General features: G+C 45.3%; 1 long non-coding RNA gene across 1 annotated transcript in view; it reads right to left on the bottom strand.

Annotated features, from left to right (window-relative positions):
• Nucleotides 1–415: 415 nt before the first annotated feature.
• Nucleotides 416–18,007, bottom strand: part of LOC132659286 (uncharacterized) — a 31,912-nt gene continuing 14,320 nt past the window's right edge. Inside the window, exons 3-4 of the long non-coding RNA XR_009599520.1 lie at nt 7,426–7,545; nt 416–6,742 (exon numbers count right to left, since the gene is read on the bottom strand). This is a non-coding gene — a long non-coding RNA (uncharacterized LOC132659286). The remainder of the gene's footprint in view (nt 6,743–7,425; nt 7,546–18,007) is intronic.

Raw genomic sequence — 18,007 nt, forward strand, 5'->3', positions numbered from 1 at the left:
GTCCCTTTCTCTGCTTAGTTTTCTGAAGAAAGAAGCAATCATAGTAAGAGATTTACCATTCATTTCTCAGCAATTTATTTTACTTATTTATTTATTTATGGCTGTGCCGGGTCTTCATTGCTTTGCATGGACTTCCTCTGGCTGTGGTGAGTGGGGGTTATCCTCCTTGGTGTGTGCAGGCTTCTCGCTGTGATGGCTTCTGTTATGGAGCACAGGCTTCAGCAGCTGCCGCACATGGACTCAGTAGTTGCAGTGTATGGGCTTACTTGCTCCACGGCATGTGGGATCTTCCCAGATCAGGGACTGAACTCATGTCTCCTGCATTGGCAGGCAGATCCTTACCCACTGCACCACCAGGGAAGTCCTCTTGGCAATTTATCAATCAATTAGAAAAAAACATCAGTAGATACAGAGAGGAGCTGAACATCATTATTTATTTTAACCTAATTTCTATTTATACATCATTAGATAGTCTTTTCAAATACACATAGAAAATTACACATAATGATAATGTAAAATTTCAAAAAAATTAAAAGATCTGAAAATATATGAAGTAAATTCTCTTACTACAAAGTAATTAAATTAGAAATCAAAAACAATAAGATAAATAAGGAAACCTCTAATATTTAGAAATTAAACTACCCACCTCTAAATCATTCATGTTTCAAAACAAGAAATCAGAAATAATTCAGAAAATATTTCAAACTGAATGATAGTGAAAAAACAGCATATTAAAAATGTACACTATACAGCTCAAGCAGTGGCTAAAGGGAAGTTTCAGCTTTAAATACATATGTTAGGAAACAAGAAATGTCCACCCCAAGAAACTAAAAGAAAAAAAAAAGAAGAAGAAGAGCAAAGTAAACCCAAAGTAAGTGGAAGGAAAGAAGTAATAAAGAGCAGAAATCAACAAAATAGAAAATAAACAATGCCAAGAAATTGCAAAGCTAAATCTTAGTCTTTTAAAAACAACAAAATAGATAAACTCAATTAAAAATTCATAACAGAACATCTCATCAATATCAAGAATGAAAGATTGGTAATCATTTTAGATATTCTAGATATTAGAAGGATAAGAAGCCAACTTTTTTAAAGCTCCAATTTTCTTTAACATTTATTTATTTGGCTGCATCGGGCCTTAGTTGCAGTACACGGGATCTTTCATTACAGAGTGTGTCCTTCTCTAGTGGCATGCAGGATCTAGTTTCTCTGCGGCATGCGGGATCTTTGTTTCCTGACCAGGGAAACAATCCACATCCCTTGTATTGGAAGACAGATTCTTAACCACTGACTATCAAGATGTCTCTAAGCCAATTTTGTAAACAACTGTTTGCTAAGCACATTGGCAACTGAATAAAATGGGCAAACTCCTTGAAAACTACAGCTTACCAAAATTTACACAAGATGAAGGAGAAAATGGGAATAGCCCTATATTTACAAAAAAAGTTGAGTTTGTCATCACAAACCTCCCCACCAAGGAAACTCCAGACCCAGACTCCAAACAAAACCCACCAGGTATTATAAGAGAAACCTGTCAAATATTCAAAGTATCAACATCAATAGTGCACAAACTCTTTCAGGAAATAGGAGGCAGAGGGAACACTTCCCAACATGCTTTCTGAGTAAAGCATGACATCAGCACTATAATGTAACAAAAAATGACCTCTAAAAAAGGACCTTTTTTAAAGCATCAAGTTAACAAACTAACACTTTCATGAGAATTTCAAAATCGAAGTCAGCTCCACTGTAACAGAAATGACTAATTCAAGCCACTAAGAACCAACTTCAACTCCCATTGTAATATTAAACTTCATTTCATGATGTCTTTTAAGATCTTGCAGTGTTTGGTAATAAATGATTGCTTCAAAAGAAAAAAATAAAATGAACTTTGGGCAAAGAAATCCAGAAAACCAAATTACTGGTTTAGCAGAAACCCAAATATAGTACTTGAACCCTGGAAAAACTATATGTGTTTTGAAGGGAACGTTATAGAAAAATCCAGGAAGCAAATGGGCCTATGCTCCTAGTAACTGGCATGTTCAGCAGAACTTATAAACCTGTAAATGTGAATTCTTTGAAGAAAGCATTGCAGTTTCTATTTTGACAGATGTTCTTGTGGTTTTTCACTGTGTAGCTAAAGTGACCTTCCTGCTCAGAAGATCTGTGATAATGAGAAGTGAGAACTTCTTTAGCTAGTTATTAAGAACCAGCATGCTACCTAGAGGATAAAACTGAGTTCAAACAGTGACTCTGACCCAGTGAACATGCCCAGGGGTCATTCAACATGGCCAAGCATCCCTCCACAGAATAATTTCATTAGGATTTCCCAGAGAGAGAAATACACACAGCTATAGAAAACCAACAGTGACTACATTTCCCAATTGAAAATTCGGGGACTACATTCTGACAAAAGACTTTGTGGCTGGCAGCCTGACAGTACTGGTGGTTTATAAGAACAATATAAAGCTTGTTCATGATTGAAATAGGAACACAGAGAATCTGGGGCGTTGGGCTGCCAGCATGATTCCAGTGTGGTCTGCAGCCTTGGCCCACTTGCAAGCTGCTCATCTTGCTCCATGTCAGGGACATTGAAAGCAAAGAGTGAGTGTTTAGAACTTTTATAGCAATCTGAACTCTGACCACATCCAATATGTGCCCATTTTTCACTAATTCATGCTTATTGCTTCTTAGAAAAATGCTAGTCCAAAAGAGATTGAGAACAACTAAAATGATGCAGTCCTTCACCAAAGATTGTGTGTGATGCACTGTCCTAGAAGAGTCTCTAGGAAGTGTGATTTTACAGCTGTCAGTTCTGGTGGGAATTGCAATTAATTAGCTACTGATAAGTGGCTTCCACAGCAGCGCATTGGTAAAGAATCCACCTGCCAATGTAGAGGACGCAAGAGACGCTGGTTCAATCCCTGGGTCAAGAAGATCTCCTGGAGAAGGAAATGCCAACCCACTCCAGTATTCTTGCCTGGGAAATCCCACTTCAGAGGAGCCACAGTCCATGGGGTTGCAAAGAGGTGGACACGATTGAGCACAAGCATTAGCTACTGACGACACTCAGGGTGTCAAACTTCCCAGATGATGTTTAAAATAGACATGAATGAGGAATTCCCTGGCAATCCAGTGGTTAGACTCCCTTGCATTCACTGCCAAAGACTCAGGTTCAATCCCTGGTCAGGAAACTAAGATCCCGCAATCTGTGCTGCACAGCCTAAATAAATAAATGAATAGATAAGTAAATAGACATGAATGAATGCAAGATTATCTCTGCTGATCTAGTCACATCCTCCACCTTCCCCTGTGCTTCTGGAGAGAAAAGTGGGGAGGGTGTCTCGGTCTTTGTGCCTAGAAATACCAGGTCTGAGACGTGCCTGGCAGCCTGATCTGCATGTGAGATCATTCCTGGAGTGATGACAAAGTGGGAGAAGGATTCTGGCCCCAGACAAGGAGCAGGAACTTTCCCGCAACTCCCGGGCTGAGAAATTTCTTGCTTCAGAGCAGAAGCCCCGCCCCATAACCACTCCTGAGTGTTTGCAGGGCAGACAGCAGTGTCCTCAGCTGGACGCTGACAGCACAGAGGCCTGGGTCGCCTCACATCTTCCAAGAGTGCTGGAAGCTCCTCCGTTTTTCTGAGTCAGCCCCAAGCTTCACCTCAGTGTGGTTACTTCCAGATGCAAACTGGAAATGATGTGGCCCTTTCTTGTTCTGCAGCCTCCACAGTGAATGCGTGTCCCGTGTCCTGGGATCCCATCATCACTGGTGATCCCTTTATTTTCTTTTCTTTTAAAAAACTGTATTGGAGTATAATTGCTTTACAATGTTGTTATGGTTTCTACTGCACAACAAAGTGAACCAGCTATATGCATTCATACATCCCCTCCCTCTTGAGCCTCCCTCCCCACCTCCATCCCACCCCTCTAGGTCATCAAAGAACGCTGAGCTGAGCTTCCTGCGCTGTACAGCAGCTTTCAACTAGCTATTCATTTCACGTATGGTGGTGTATATACGTCCGTGATACCATCCCAGTTCGTCCAACCCTCCTCCGTCTCCCACTGTGTCCACATGTCCGTTCTTTGTCTCCAGCTCCATTCCTGTCTTGCAAATACGTTCATCTGCATCATTTTTCCAGATTCCATTCTATGAGTGCATGCTCAGTCACGTCTGATTCTGTGCAACCTCATGGACTGTAGCCCGCCAGGCTCTTCTATCCATGGAACTTTCGAAGCAAGAATACTGAAGTGGATTGCTATTTCCTACTCGAGGGGATCTTCCCGACCCAGTGGTCGAACTCCTGCATCTCCTGCAGTGGCGGGTGGATTCTTTACCACTGTGCCACCTGGGAAGCCCTAGATTCTGAATATATGCATTAATATTCAACATCTGTTTTTCACTTTCTCACTTCACTCTGTATGACAGATTCCTTTCATTTTCCATGTAGCAGAGGTTTTATTTCACAGAGTTAACAGTCTGCAACCTGCTTACACTGCTCTGAAGGAGGCTGACCCCATTTACCCTCACATTTTAAGGACAATCAAAAAATTCCAGTGTGATATTTGATTTCATGATAAACCCACCTTGCGGCTCATCAAGTTTGCCTGCAGAAGGTGTGTTTGCCAGGGAACAAGCCGAGTATTTTTTCTGTGCTTTGGCAGGGAAAATTTCTGAGGTGGATAAATTTGGGGACACGGGGAACAGAACTCAGGCCATGAGAGGGTCCAGCTGAATATGAAGGGACAGCGGGGAGGGGTCTGGAGCTCAGAGAGGCAAAGCAGAAGCCAGCAGAGATGTGGACAGCAGCTGGGGCCTGGCTGGAGACTCTGAACATTATACACATGCTTCTCAGCAAGGCCCTGGCTACATGGCTCTGCTCCGCATTCCCATCAGCCTTGGGCTAAACATCCCACAGAAGGGAGAGCTGAGCTATTCAGGGTGTGGAGTGGGTAGAGGAATGGAGGCAGCCACCAAACATTGGCCTGTGTCCCTGGGGGCCCACACCTGCTACGTGCCCCACCTGACACTTGGGATTGACTTGTTACTGCTTCTTCACCTGGATGGGCCTCTCGGACCTGCCAGCATTTTTAGGGTGATCCATGGCCACACCGCAGGCCCATTTCAGGAGATGAAGGCAAGTTCTTGCCACTCTCCTTGGCAGAGGGCCAGACGTCAGGTCAGCCGATAGGGGACCTTGTTTATGACAACCAGTGAGGTACTGGGCAACAGCCCAAGGCTCACAGTTACCTAGGAGCAGTCAGGGATCTCATGAGAGTTGCTTAAAATCAACATTATTTGTGTAATGTTATGCAGATAAAGTGGGCTTTGCAGGTGGCGCTAGTGGTAAAGAACCCACTTGCCACTGCAGGGAATACAAGAGATGTGAGTTTGATCCCTGGGTCAGGAAGATCCCCTGGAGGAGGCCACGGCAATCCACTCCAGTATTCTTGCCTGGAGAATCCCATGGACAGAGGAGCCCAGCAGGCTACAGTCCAGGAGGGTGCAGAGTGTCGGACATGACTAAGCACGCCTGCACACGTGCACATAAAGTGAGCCATCAACTGGAGGACGAGGGTCGCTGGAAGTCTCCAGGGGATCTCAGACCCTTCCCCGCCAACCGTGTCATCTGAGGACAACTGTGAATTCTCCCACACAGGGGCAACTCTGTCCCTCACCCTGACCCCTAGGTGGCCGCTGGCCCATTCGTCACACAGGTGGAGCAAGCTTTCAGCAGTGGGTGTGCAGGCCTGGGTGGGAACTTTGAAGGTGACAGAGACATGGATTTGTTTAGATGTGGCCCTCAAGGAGCTTAGGGAAATCAATCACTACAGATGGTCACAAAACAAGGGGAGAGTAAGAAGGTCCAAACTAGCAGGTGGGCAGCCCGAGCAGGGCCTCCACAGCTTGTAAAGATCCACATGGGCAGTTTTCTATGGGTCCAGGGTCAGGTTGGTGAGTTTTATCCTCCCAGCATCTGTCCACTTGGCCCCTCTTTCCAATCATCCCAGCGCCCCCAAGTTCACTGTCCCCCATTAGGCATTTCTCCTCCAATCTCTCTGGCCCTAGACTCCTCACAGCATCCACCTAATCTCCCCAACTCTGCATGATTTGGGGGAAAGGTCGAGGTAGACATGGCCCACCGCTCTGCACTGTTGGGGGCCCTGCATCCCTCACTCCAGCCTCCGTGGCTGGTATATAGTTCCCCATAAGGACCCACACACTCTTCAGGGTGGTTGACACTGTAAGGCTAACCAGTGCAGATCTGGCCTGGTCAGCAGTGGCTCTGCTTGACTCACTCCTTGACTCACAGGAGTGGGCCATGGTGATATGCACTGCCCTCTTTGTCTGGACGCCCCCTCCTACCACCCTTGCCCAGAGAATCAGTACATGTCCATCCAAGGGGTTCTTTCCTGTGGTCAGCTGAACAAGCCCCCAGAACCATCGACTCCTAATCCTGGAACTTGTGAAGTTCACCTCATATGACGAAAGGGACTTTGCTGGTGTGATTAAGGATTTGGGGGTGGGCCCAATATAATCACATAGTTCCTTACCCAGGGGGAGACCGACAGCAGAAAGGAAGAGGATGTGATGGTGGCAGAAAAGCCTGGAAAGATGCATCCTGAAGATGGAGGAAGGAGCCAAGAGCCAAGGAACACAGGTGGCTTCTAGAAGCTCAAACAACCAACGAAATGCATTCTTCCCCAGACACCACGGCTTCAGCCTGGTGAAACTCTTCTGGCCTCTAAAAGAGAAAAGGGATAGAACTGTGCTGTTTTAAGCCATACATTGGTGACAATTAGTTACAGCAGCCCAGGAAACTAACACACTGCCCAATCACTACCTTGGAAGGCCTTCCAGTACAGGCACCACGAGAGAAGGGTGGGGCCTCCCACAACCCCCATGTCAGTGGCCCCACAGCTCCCCGAAGGCCACAGTGACCACCGCAGTGCTGGGCTTTGCAGACATCTGTGAATTGTTCCCTGAGGATGTGGGGAATTGAACCCCAGCCACATGGTTCAGCAACAACGCCATCTATAAGCATGGCCCCACTCGTGACTGACTGGCTGGCCTGGTGACAACTACCACCTGCTTGGTCAGAGATAAGGACTGGCTGAGGAAAAGCCTCTGAAGTTCTTCTGGGGTATTTCAACTTGGAGCTGAGGGTGCAGGGCCAGCCTTCACTGACTAGTGTGAGAGGCAGGCCAGAGAGCCAGGTGAGGCTCAAGGCTGGTCCCTGTAGGCCTCTGGGCAACCTTGACTCCTGGCTTGCCCTTGCCAGACCCAGTGAGTCCAGAGATGCTGGCTGTGTGTGTACATATTCAAAGCAGTGTGAGTCTGATTAGCCATACTTCCTACTTGGAGCGTCCCTCGGAGAAAGGCAGGAAGAGTGGGCCAGCACCCAGGGGCTGGGCTTCATTCTCTCACCTGTATAGAAAAGAGCTCCAGTGCCTCGGACATGTCATCGGCCCATCATGCCTTGTAGCCTCCAGGGCATCAGGAGGGAAGGACCATCTGTCTTCTTGCATATATGTTCTCCATCACAGCCTGGGGGTGGGGGTGGGGGCCGGGGCCATAAAGCAAGTTGGGAACCCCAACCCAAGACTCCACCCAGAGCAGCCACCTCCTGTCTTGGGGCCCACATCTCAGTTCCCACTTTATCTGGGATAGATCATAAATTCCACACAACAGGCTCTTAAAAAAATTTGTTTACTGATGTAACCTAAATACCTAAAAACATTATGACACACACACACAGATAGGGACTTAGTGATCACTTTTTGGAGGAATGACAGCTCATGATAGATTTGGTTTGTAAGCATGAGCACTTCAAAAATATTACAATTGGAAACAATGTCAAGGTTCCAAATTTAGAACTCTTCTTTACCTAAATGTGCTAATTTGGCAAATTGAAGGCTTGAGTAAATTGTGGATTGTCATGTCCGTACATGGGTTTTTGTTGTTGTCGTTTGTAGAAAAAAGGATCAGCTATAAAACAGTGAAGGCCAAAGAACATATTGACACTGTTCAGAACGGTATTTGCACATTGCATGAGACAAATGAGAGGCCATCACACAAATAATGACTACAGAAATGCAAATTAAAATAAGGACAGCATTTCTCAATGATTGGGTTGGCAGAGCCCAGGGCTCTGTCCACTCCCATGATGAAGTGGAGAGAGAGGCCTCCACCATCAGGGGGAATGGAAACCAGCACAAATCTTGGTGAGTAATTAAAATTGTGTATCCCCAACCCAGGCCAAGCCTTGCATGTGTGACAGAGAAACCTCAGAACAACCACATGCCCACCAGGAGAGGAGCAGCAGCCCTGGAGGAAGGCAGACCTCCTGGGAAAAAATTCGTGATTATTGTGAGGGGAAAATAAGAGCAAACTGCAACCCCACATGGAGAGTGTGATGCTATCGCTTGTGGGAAAAAGTGTGTGTGTGTCCACAAGTCTGTGTGTGTGTCTGTGCATGTGTGTGAGTGTTCATATGCCTGTGGTTGTGCATATGTGTTTGTCACATGTGTGTGCATGTGTCTACTTTTTTAAGCATAAGGTGCAGTCAGGAATAATGGTGATCATCATAGTTAATTGATTTTCACCCTGTGCCAGGTGCTGTTCTAAGCACTTCACACATATTCATGCATTGAATTCTCCTAACAATCCTACAAGGGGGTTACAATTGTTACCTCTGCTTTACAGGCTAGGAAACTGAGGTAAGGAATAGCCACATGACCTCCCTAAGGTCCCATGACCTCGTAGGGAGCAAATCTGAACCCAAGTGGCCCAGTTCCAAAACCCAGACCAGAATCACTTTGTTCTGCTGCAAGCCCAAAATATGAAAGGCAGGGCAGGTTATTGAACATTTTAAGGACTATAGATGTTTTTCAGTTTCCTATTGTACTTTTAAATTATTTTTAGATTTAAAGTTATTCCTTTAAAAAAGGAAAAGAGTGACACCTTTTCCCTCACAGTAGAAGAGTGCTGTGAGATTCCTCCTCCTCCTCCTCCTCCTGAGATGATGTAAGTGTGCTTGATGGAGAAACATGGGTAATATCATGCAGTTATGCAATCAGGTGTACATTTCACATGAATTACAGCGCACCTGGAGACACTGATGAAATCCTGGATGCCTAGAGCTGTCAGATGCGGTTTTTCAAAAAAAAGGAATACACCAGCCCACACCCTGACTTCACAACCTATAATTAATTAGGGAAAGAAAGAGAGATCTGTCTGGTTTTGTGACTTCAACTTTCCACCTGAAATATAAAGTTCTAAGAATATCATTTGGCTCTGCTCATTGCTGCCTTTGCTTCTTGCTCTAACTTCCAGACTTTTTTATTTCTATTTTCAGTGCTGCTACCAAAATGAGAATGCAAATATATTCTGCATAATTCATAAGCTATACTATGAATGTTCAAGTGCTACTACTTGTGTCACAGCCACAAACGTAAGCACAAGTACGTCCAGACAGCTGCTCTGTCTCTCACTCTCGAGCCAGCCAATAGAGCCTGGAGTTAAACCCAAGACTTGTCCGCAATTCCGGTCTCAAATTCTATGTTTACTTAATTAACTAGAAAAGGCTAAGCTGTTCATCTCACGTGCTAAATAAGTGGGAACAACTTTGCTGGTGGAAAGCACAGCAATGTTTGTGCCAGGCTGGTACCCCATACACTGTACCCTTTCCCATTTCTGGTACCAAGTATCTTTCTTGTCCACAGTTAGGTTTAAAAAAAAAGTACACATTGATTGAAATTCTAGGCACAAGTCCATTCATGAAATCAATGACTGCTATTTGTGGGTTGACCAGGACAATAACTTGTATCCCACCTCCAGAGATCCTGATCTAGTGGCCTAGGTGGGCTCAGGCATGTGGAGTTTAAAAACTTCCCAGGAGATCACAGTAGGGAGTCAAGTTTTGAGCTTCCACACAAAAGAGCTCCTTGAATAAATCCCATCCCCAGAAAGAGAAGCACCAAGGATGTGTGGTTGTGTCCATCAAGCACATGCTGCATACACCCCACATGCAAGCTCCCTAGGACAGAATGGACACAAGGGAACTACCATGGACACCAGCTGAGGACCAAAGCGGGTCACAGAAATGAAAACACCGCTGTGTGGGGAATACTGATCAATATTGGCACATGCTGCTCTTTGTCCAAATATAATCTCATTGAATTCCTGCTCTGGCTCACAGGCTTAGAGTCACTTCCTCTTCCCTTGAAACTGGACTGGCCAGTCTATTGCTCTGACCACAGACTGCGGCAGAAATGACCTTCTGAGATTTTTGCATCCAGTCCTTAAGAAGGTTTGTACTACTTTCTCCCAAGTAATGTCAGCTCACTGTGCTACCAGGAGGTCCAGGCTGGACAAATGAGTGACCAAAGGTCCCCAGGAGAGGCCCGGGAGATGAGACACCATTTGGGACATTCCAGCTGGTAGAGCTCTCAGTTGAACACAGCCGCAGGAGACCACAGATCCCAGCTGATGTCAAGTGGAGAAGAGCTGGCCCTGAAGAGCCCTGTCCAAACACTGATCCACAGAATTCTGAGCAATAAAATATAGTGTGGTGCTGAGCACCAAATATGGAGAAGGTTTGTTACTTGGCAATAACTAAACCCCACTAAATCTCCTCTGTATTACTGAGGCTCTGCTAACCTATAGTGCCCAGGGCACAGACACACATGTCCCTTGAGGAGGCTTGCAAGGTGGAGGTGCTTGGTAGAGCCAGATGCTGGGAATATATTCACTGAGTGATCTTTTTATGAAATGTCTCCAGTGGTCTGAGGTGACCTGTCCTTACCCAGTCAAGGTGACGGGCCCGTAGGGACCTGGGGGAAGAAGCTGACACTCCACACTGGATGTGCAGCTCTTTACTGATTACCCGGATCCCAGACTCATTTTCTGTCCTGCTTTGTGTCCTCAGAGGTTGCCCCTTGGAACTCTCATGCCTTGTGAGAGTCAGGTGTAGGTCAGTAAGTGCAGGAGACTGGAGGGCGCATCCTCAGGGCATGCAGGGCTTTCTTTGGTGCCACAGTCGGGAGAGGCTAGGGCATCTGAGATGCAGTGATGCAGCTTCCTGCTTCTTTTCCAAGCTGTAGTGTACCACCCAGATCCCCTTCAAGACAGCAAGGTCTATTCCCCTGTGTAGGGAGGTTTGCACAATTTCACTCACCTCACATGCTAGCAAAGTAATGTTCAAAATTCTCCAAGTGAGGCTTTAATAGTACGTGAACCAAGAACTTCCAGATCTTCAAGCTGGGTTTAGAAAAGGCAGAGGAACCAGAGATCAAATTGCCAACATCCGCTGGATCATAGAAAGAGCAAGAGAATCCCAGAAAAATATCTACTTCTGCTTCATTGACTGCACTAAAACCTTTGACTGTGTGGATGACAACAAAATGTGTAAAATTCTTAAAGAGATGGGAATACCAGACCACATTACCTGCCTCCTGAGAAACCTGTATGCAGGTCAAGAATCAATAGTTAGAGCCAAACATGGAACAATGGACTGGTTAAAAATTGGGAAAGGAGTACATTAAGGCTGTATATTGTCACCATGCTTATTTAGCTCCTATGAAGAGTACATTATGTGAAATGTGGGCTGGATGAATCACAAGCTGGAATCAAGATTGCCAGGAGCAATATCAATAACCTCAGATATGCAAATGACACCAGCCTAATGGCAGAGAGTGAAGAGAAACTGAAGAGCCTCTTTATGAAGGTGAAAGAAGAGAGTTTACAAGCTGGCTTTAAAACTCAGCATTCAGAAAATGAAGATCATGGCATCTGGTCCCATCACTTCATGGCAAATAGATGGGGAAACAATGGAAACAGTGACAGACTTTATTTTCTTGGGCTCCAAAATCACTGCAGATGGTGACTGTAGCCATTAAGTTAATAGTTGCTTCTTGGAAGAAAAGCTATGACCAAACATAGACAGCTTATTAAAAAGCAGAGACATTATTTTGCCAACAAAGGTCCATATAGTCAAAGTTATGGTTTTTCCAATAGTCATGGATGGATGTGAGAGTTGAACCATAAAGAAGGCTGAGTGACAAAGAATTGATGCTTTTGAACTATGGTGTTGGAGAAGAATCTTGAGAGTCCCTTGGTCTGCAAGGAGGTCAAACCAGTCAACCCTAAAGGAAATCAGTCCTGAATATTCATTGGCGGGACTGATGCTGAGGCTAAAGTTCCAAAATTTTGGCCACCTAGTGCAAAAAACTGACTCACTGGAAAAAGACCCTGATGCTGGGAAATATTGAAGGCAGGAAGAGTAAGGCCCAACAGAGGATGAGATGGTTGGATGGCATCACCTACTCAATGGACATGAGTTTGAGCAAGCTCCAGGAGATGGTGAAGGACAGGGAAGCCTGGCGTGCTGCAGTCCATGAGGTCACAAACAGTCAGAGAAGACTGAGTGACTGAACAACAGGGAGGTCCCTGTCCCAAAACCACATCCCTCCAGGCAGCTGACATCCAATGACTGGTTAGGACAGAGTGGAAAGCCTTGAGCCTCTGCCCAAAGTCAGGGATGCTTTGAAGGACACTCCAACTGGGGGTCAGCTGAGGTCACTGTTGACATTAGCTCTGTTCTGGCCTCCCTCTGTCCCACACTGCTCCCTTCCACCAGCTGTCCCCTCCAAGCCCCCTAATTCAGCTCTCCCCCCAACTCCTCCCTCCAGGCCCATCCCCTCCCTCACCACCTCTGTTCCTCTCTCAGGTGCAGATCCCCTGGATCCATCTGGGTGGCAGCCAGCTCCTGTACATTATAGTGTGTTGTCCCTGCAAGTCTGAGGTCATGTTATTATCACCCCCTTTTCACAAGGAGAGAAAGAAGGAAGGAAGGGGTGGAGGAGGAAGGAAAAAGAAAAGGAACTGGAGAATCAGAGAGACATGAAACTGACCAAGCCATCCACTGGTAGATGAGGCAGGTTTAACTTCCATCCATCTGGTTCCAAAATCCATGTGACTGTTAGGGGAAGCACGCTGATTGAAACTGCCCACCCTGGCCAGGCACCATAGTAACCATTTGCATGAGTTGTTTTATGACAGGAGATCCTGATAAGGAATACAGAACTAATAAGCCACCACCAACCGGAAGAGTTCAGGAAAGGTCTAAAGGAGACACCGCATGTCCGTTCACTTCCCGGAATCCCTCTTGCTAGCATCCATCTTGGCTGAGTGATGCGTGTGCCATCAGGAAAGACTTTGAATTAGAATGACTGGCCAAAGACCACCCAGAAACTAATCCCATCATCATAAAACCAGAGACTGTGAGCCATGCGGCAGAGCAGTTCTCCTGGGTTCGCTTACCCTACTGCTCTCCACCCGGGTGCCCTTTCCCAATAAAATCTCTTGCTTTGTCAGCACATGTGTCTCCTTGGACAATTCATTTCTGAGTGTTAAACAAGAGCCCAGTTTCGGGCCCTGGAATGGGTCCCCCTTCCTACAACATGACCAAGGTATTTATTTGATTGTAAAGAGAGTGGCCCTTCTTAGCCTGTCAACTGAGGAACAGAGTTGTAACTCTCTGAGGTGAATTTCATTTCTAAAAGTAGAGGAATAAGAAAATAATTTTTAAGTTTTCCTTTTAATGTGTGAGAAATATGCCTTCTCTCACATGAGTGGAGGAAGCTGTAGGAACCAAGTGAACAGAGGGCCACCATGATGATGGAGTTATTGGGAAATGCAGAAAGAGAGAAATGAAACTTTGGGGACAAGCTTGTCACCCTACTCCTGACGTCACCTCCACAAAGGCTTCTCTTGGATCAAAACTCTCCTCTGCCCCCGAATGATGGATCAGCTCTCTTCCAAAGTAGAAAGATGTATGCTAACAAAACCTTTTTCCCCTGAACCTCACACAGTCAATTTCCACAGAAGAGCAACAGCAGAAAATAAAATACCACCTACACTCAAAGTAAGAAAGGGGAAACCACACATTAACTTAGAGATAGCCAGTCAGGGCATCTGGGCACAGTGCCCAGCTCTGACTCCTTTGCTTATACACACAACACACATACACACCCAATGCATACATCACATGCACAACACAAAGCAGAAACAACACACAAAACATATACAACAGACAATATACACAACCCATACAGCACACAACACACATACACCCCATCACACAACATAACACAACACATACACCCCACTGTACACAATACACACAACACATACAACATACACACAACACACATAGCACCCACAAAACAGAGAAACAGACTACACAAAGCATGTACAACAGACAACACAACACAAAATATACACAACTCACACAAAATAACAGAGAACACACACAATTCACATACACACACTTTTGAGCAATCCAGTGGGAAGAAGCAAAGTAGATATGCCCTGACCACCAGAAACAAGGAGATCCCAGGTGGAGTGATGGAGCCTTTCAAGGGGCCAACTCAGCGGCCAGGTTTCCCCCCTGGGGACCCTTTGGTGGGAGGGATGCTGGCAGGTGGAGGTCAGCCACTTAGGGACTTTTCCAAGGAGAAGATGAAGCAAGGGAAACACAACCAGAGCCCTGGATGGCCCAGGAGCTAATTCAAGTCAAACACCACTTTCTAAGGGTCCCTTTGACCGTGGAAGAGTCCCAGCTGTGTTAAACCTTCAGGGTCCTCTGCCCTTTCCTCCTCAGGCTGTAAAGGGAGTGAGAGTACTGGGTGCAGCCCAGAAACCCACTGGGGACCAGCAAGCTCTCAAGAGGGAAGGCCTAGTCTCTCCCTAAAATGGTGCATTTCTTTTTTTTAAATTTTTGTCCATGCTCTGCAGTATGTGGGATCTTAGTTCTCAGACTAGTGATCGAACCCATTCTCCCTGCTTCGGCAGCTCAGAGTCTTAATCACTAGACAACCACAGAAATCCCCAGTGCACACTTTGGATTTTTTAACTCAGCTCAGATTTGAATGGGTGAAGACAGAGGAGGTCCCAACAACAGACTGTTTGTGTTTTCTAGTGCAACATTGAGGGGCTTATGATGACATCTACAGAACATTAGTCAGGGGGGATCTTAATAGTAGCATTTACTGCCACCAGCAAAATGAAGTCTCCTGGAGGATACAAGAGGGAAATTGGTGAGCCCAGGGCTTCCCCAGTGGCCCAGTGGTAAAGAATCTGCAAGCAATGCAGGAGCTGCAGGAACTGCGTGTTCAGTTCTTTGTTCTGGAAGATCCCCTGGAGGAAGGTATGGCAAGTTCAGTTCAGTTCAGTTCAGTCACTCAATTGTGTCTGACTCTTGGTGACCCCATGGACTGCAGCACACCAGGTTTCCCTGTCCATCACCAACTCCTGAAGTTCCTCAAACTCATGTCCATTGAGTCAGAGACACCATACAACCATCTCATTCTCTGTCATCCCTTTCTCCTCCCACCTTCAATCTTTCCCAGCATCAGGGTCTTTGCCAATGAGTCAGTTCTTCACATCAGGTGGCCAAAGTATTGGAGATTCAGCTTCAGCATCAGTTCTTCCAATGAATATTCAGGACTGATTTCATTTAGAATTGACTGGTGGATCTCCTTGCAGTCCAAGGTACTCTCAAGAGTCTTCTCCAACACCACAGTTCAAAAACATCAGTTCTTCAGCGCTCAGCTTTCATTATAGTCCAACTCTCATATCCATACATGATTACTGGAAAAGCCATTGCTTTGACTAGATGGACGTTTGTTGGCAAAGTAATGTCTCTGCTTTTTAATAAGTTGTCTAGGTTTGTCATAGCTTTTCTTCCAAGGAGCAAACATCTTTTCATTTCATGGCTACAGTCACCATTTGCAGTGATTTTGGAGCCCCAAACAATAAAGTCTGTCACTGTTTCCATTGTTTCCCCATCTATTTGCCATGAAGTGATGGGATCAGATGTCATGATCTTAGTTTTCTGAATGTAGAGTTTTAAGCCAATTTTTTCACTTTTCTCTTTCACTTTCATCAAGAGGCTCTGTAGTTCTTCTTCACTTTCTGCCATAAGAGTGGTGTCATCTGCATATCTGACGTTATTGATATTTCTCCCGGTAATCTTGATACCACCTTGTGCTTCATCCAGCCCAGCATTTCGCATGAGGTACTCTGTATATAAATTAAATAAGTAGGGTGACAATATACAGCCTTGATGTACACCTTTCCTGATTTGGAACCAGTCTGTTGTTCCATGTCCAGTTCTAACTGTTTCCTCTTGACCTGCATACAGATTTCTCAGGAGGCAGGCAAGGTGATCTGGTATTCCTATCTCTTTCAGAATTTTCCACAGTTTGTTGTGATCCACATAGTAAAAGGCTTTGGCATAGTCAATAAAGCAGAAATAGATGTTTTTCTGGAGCTCTCTTGATTTTTCTATGATCCAACAGTGTTAGCAATTTGATCTCTGGTTCCTCTGCCTTTTCTAAATCCAGCTTGCACATCTGGAAGTTCGTGGTTCACATACTGTTGACACTTAGAGAATTTTGAACATTACTTTGCTAGCATGTGAGATGAGTACAAGTGTACAGTATTTTGAGCACTCTTTGGCAATGCCTTTCTTTAGGGTTGGAATGAAAACTGACCTTTTCTAGTCCTGTGGCCACTGCTGAGTTTTCCAAATTTGCTGACATATTGAGTGCAGCATTCACAGAATTATCTTTTATGATTTGAAATAGCTCAACTGGAATTCCATCACCTCCATTAGCTTTGTTCATACTGATGCTTCCTAAGGCCCACTTGACTTCGCATTCCAAGATGTCTGGCTCTAGGTGAGTGATCACACTATTGTGGTTATCTGGGTCATGAAGATCTTTTTTGTGCAATTCTCCTGTGTATTCTTATCACCTCTTCTAAATATCTTCTTCTTCTCTTAGGTCCATACTGTTTCTGTCCTTTATTGTGCCCATCTTTGCATGAAATATTCCCTTGGTATCTCTAATTTTCTTGAAGAGGTCTCTAGTCTTTCCCATTCTATTGCCTTCCTCTATTTTTTTGCACTGATCACTGATGAAGCCTTTCTTACCTGGGCATGGCAACCCACTCCAGTATTCTTGCCTGGAGAATCCCATGGACAGAGGATCCAGCCCACGGGGTCGCAAAGAGTAGGAAACAAGTGGAGTGACTTTTCACAGCACAGCATTGTGTTGTGATGAGCAGAATACTGTCCCCCTCAAAGATGTCTGTGTCCTAAGCTCTGGAACCTATAAATACATTAGGCTACATGACAAAGGAGGATTAGGATAGCAGGTGAAATGAAGGAAATTAAAATGAAGGATGCTAAGTAGCTGACCTTAAAATAGGGAGATTTTCCTGGACAGTTGAGTGCATCCAACATGGTCTCAGGTCCCAGCTGTGGGTGAGGACACGAGAGACCAGAGGTGTGGGAAAAGAACTTGATCTGCTGTTGCTACTCTGAAGGAGTGAGGACATGATCCCAGGGATGCAGATGACCACCAGCAGCTGGAAAGGCTCCCTGCAGCCTCCAGACAGAATTGCCACACTAACTCCTTGCTCTGAGCCCCAGGAGACCCATGTCAACCATCTGGACTACTGAAGTGTGAGATAACAGATGTATGTTGTCTGAAGTCACCAGGTTTGTGATGATTTGTTACAGCCACAGTAGGAAACTAATGTGTGTGTGTTAGTTGCTCAGGTGTGTCCGACTCTTTGCAATCCCATGGACTGTAATCTGCCAGGCTCGCCTGTCTATGGAATTCTCCAGGCAAGAATACTGGAGTAGGTTGCCATTCTCTTCTCCAGGGGAACTTCCCGACCCAGGGATCGAACCTGGGGGCATTGCAGGCAAATTCTTTACCATCTGAGCCACCAGGGAAGCCCTAGAAAACTAATACAATTGCAGAAAAATTAGGAAAGGTATTATATTGCATGAAAATTGAACCATATTACATGGACTGAATTGTAACCTTTTTTTTTTTCATATAACAGCACACAGAAAATGTTCTTCTTTGACAATCATATACACACTTCTACAACACAGTCTCAGTACATGGAGTACATGTGCTAGAATGTGTTT

The sequence above is a fragment of the Ovis aries genome, chromosome 2 (genome assembly GCF_016772045.2).
Source record: "Ovis aries strain OAR_USU_Benz2616 breed Rambouillet chromosome 2, ARS-UI_Ramb_v3.0, whole genome shotgun sequence".
NCBI lineage: Eukaryota > Metazoa > Chordata > Mammalia > Artiodactyla > Bovidae > Ovis > Ovis aries.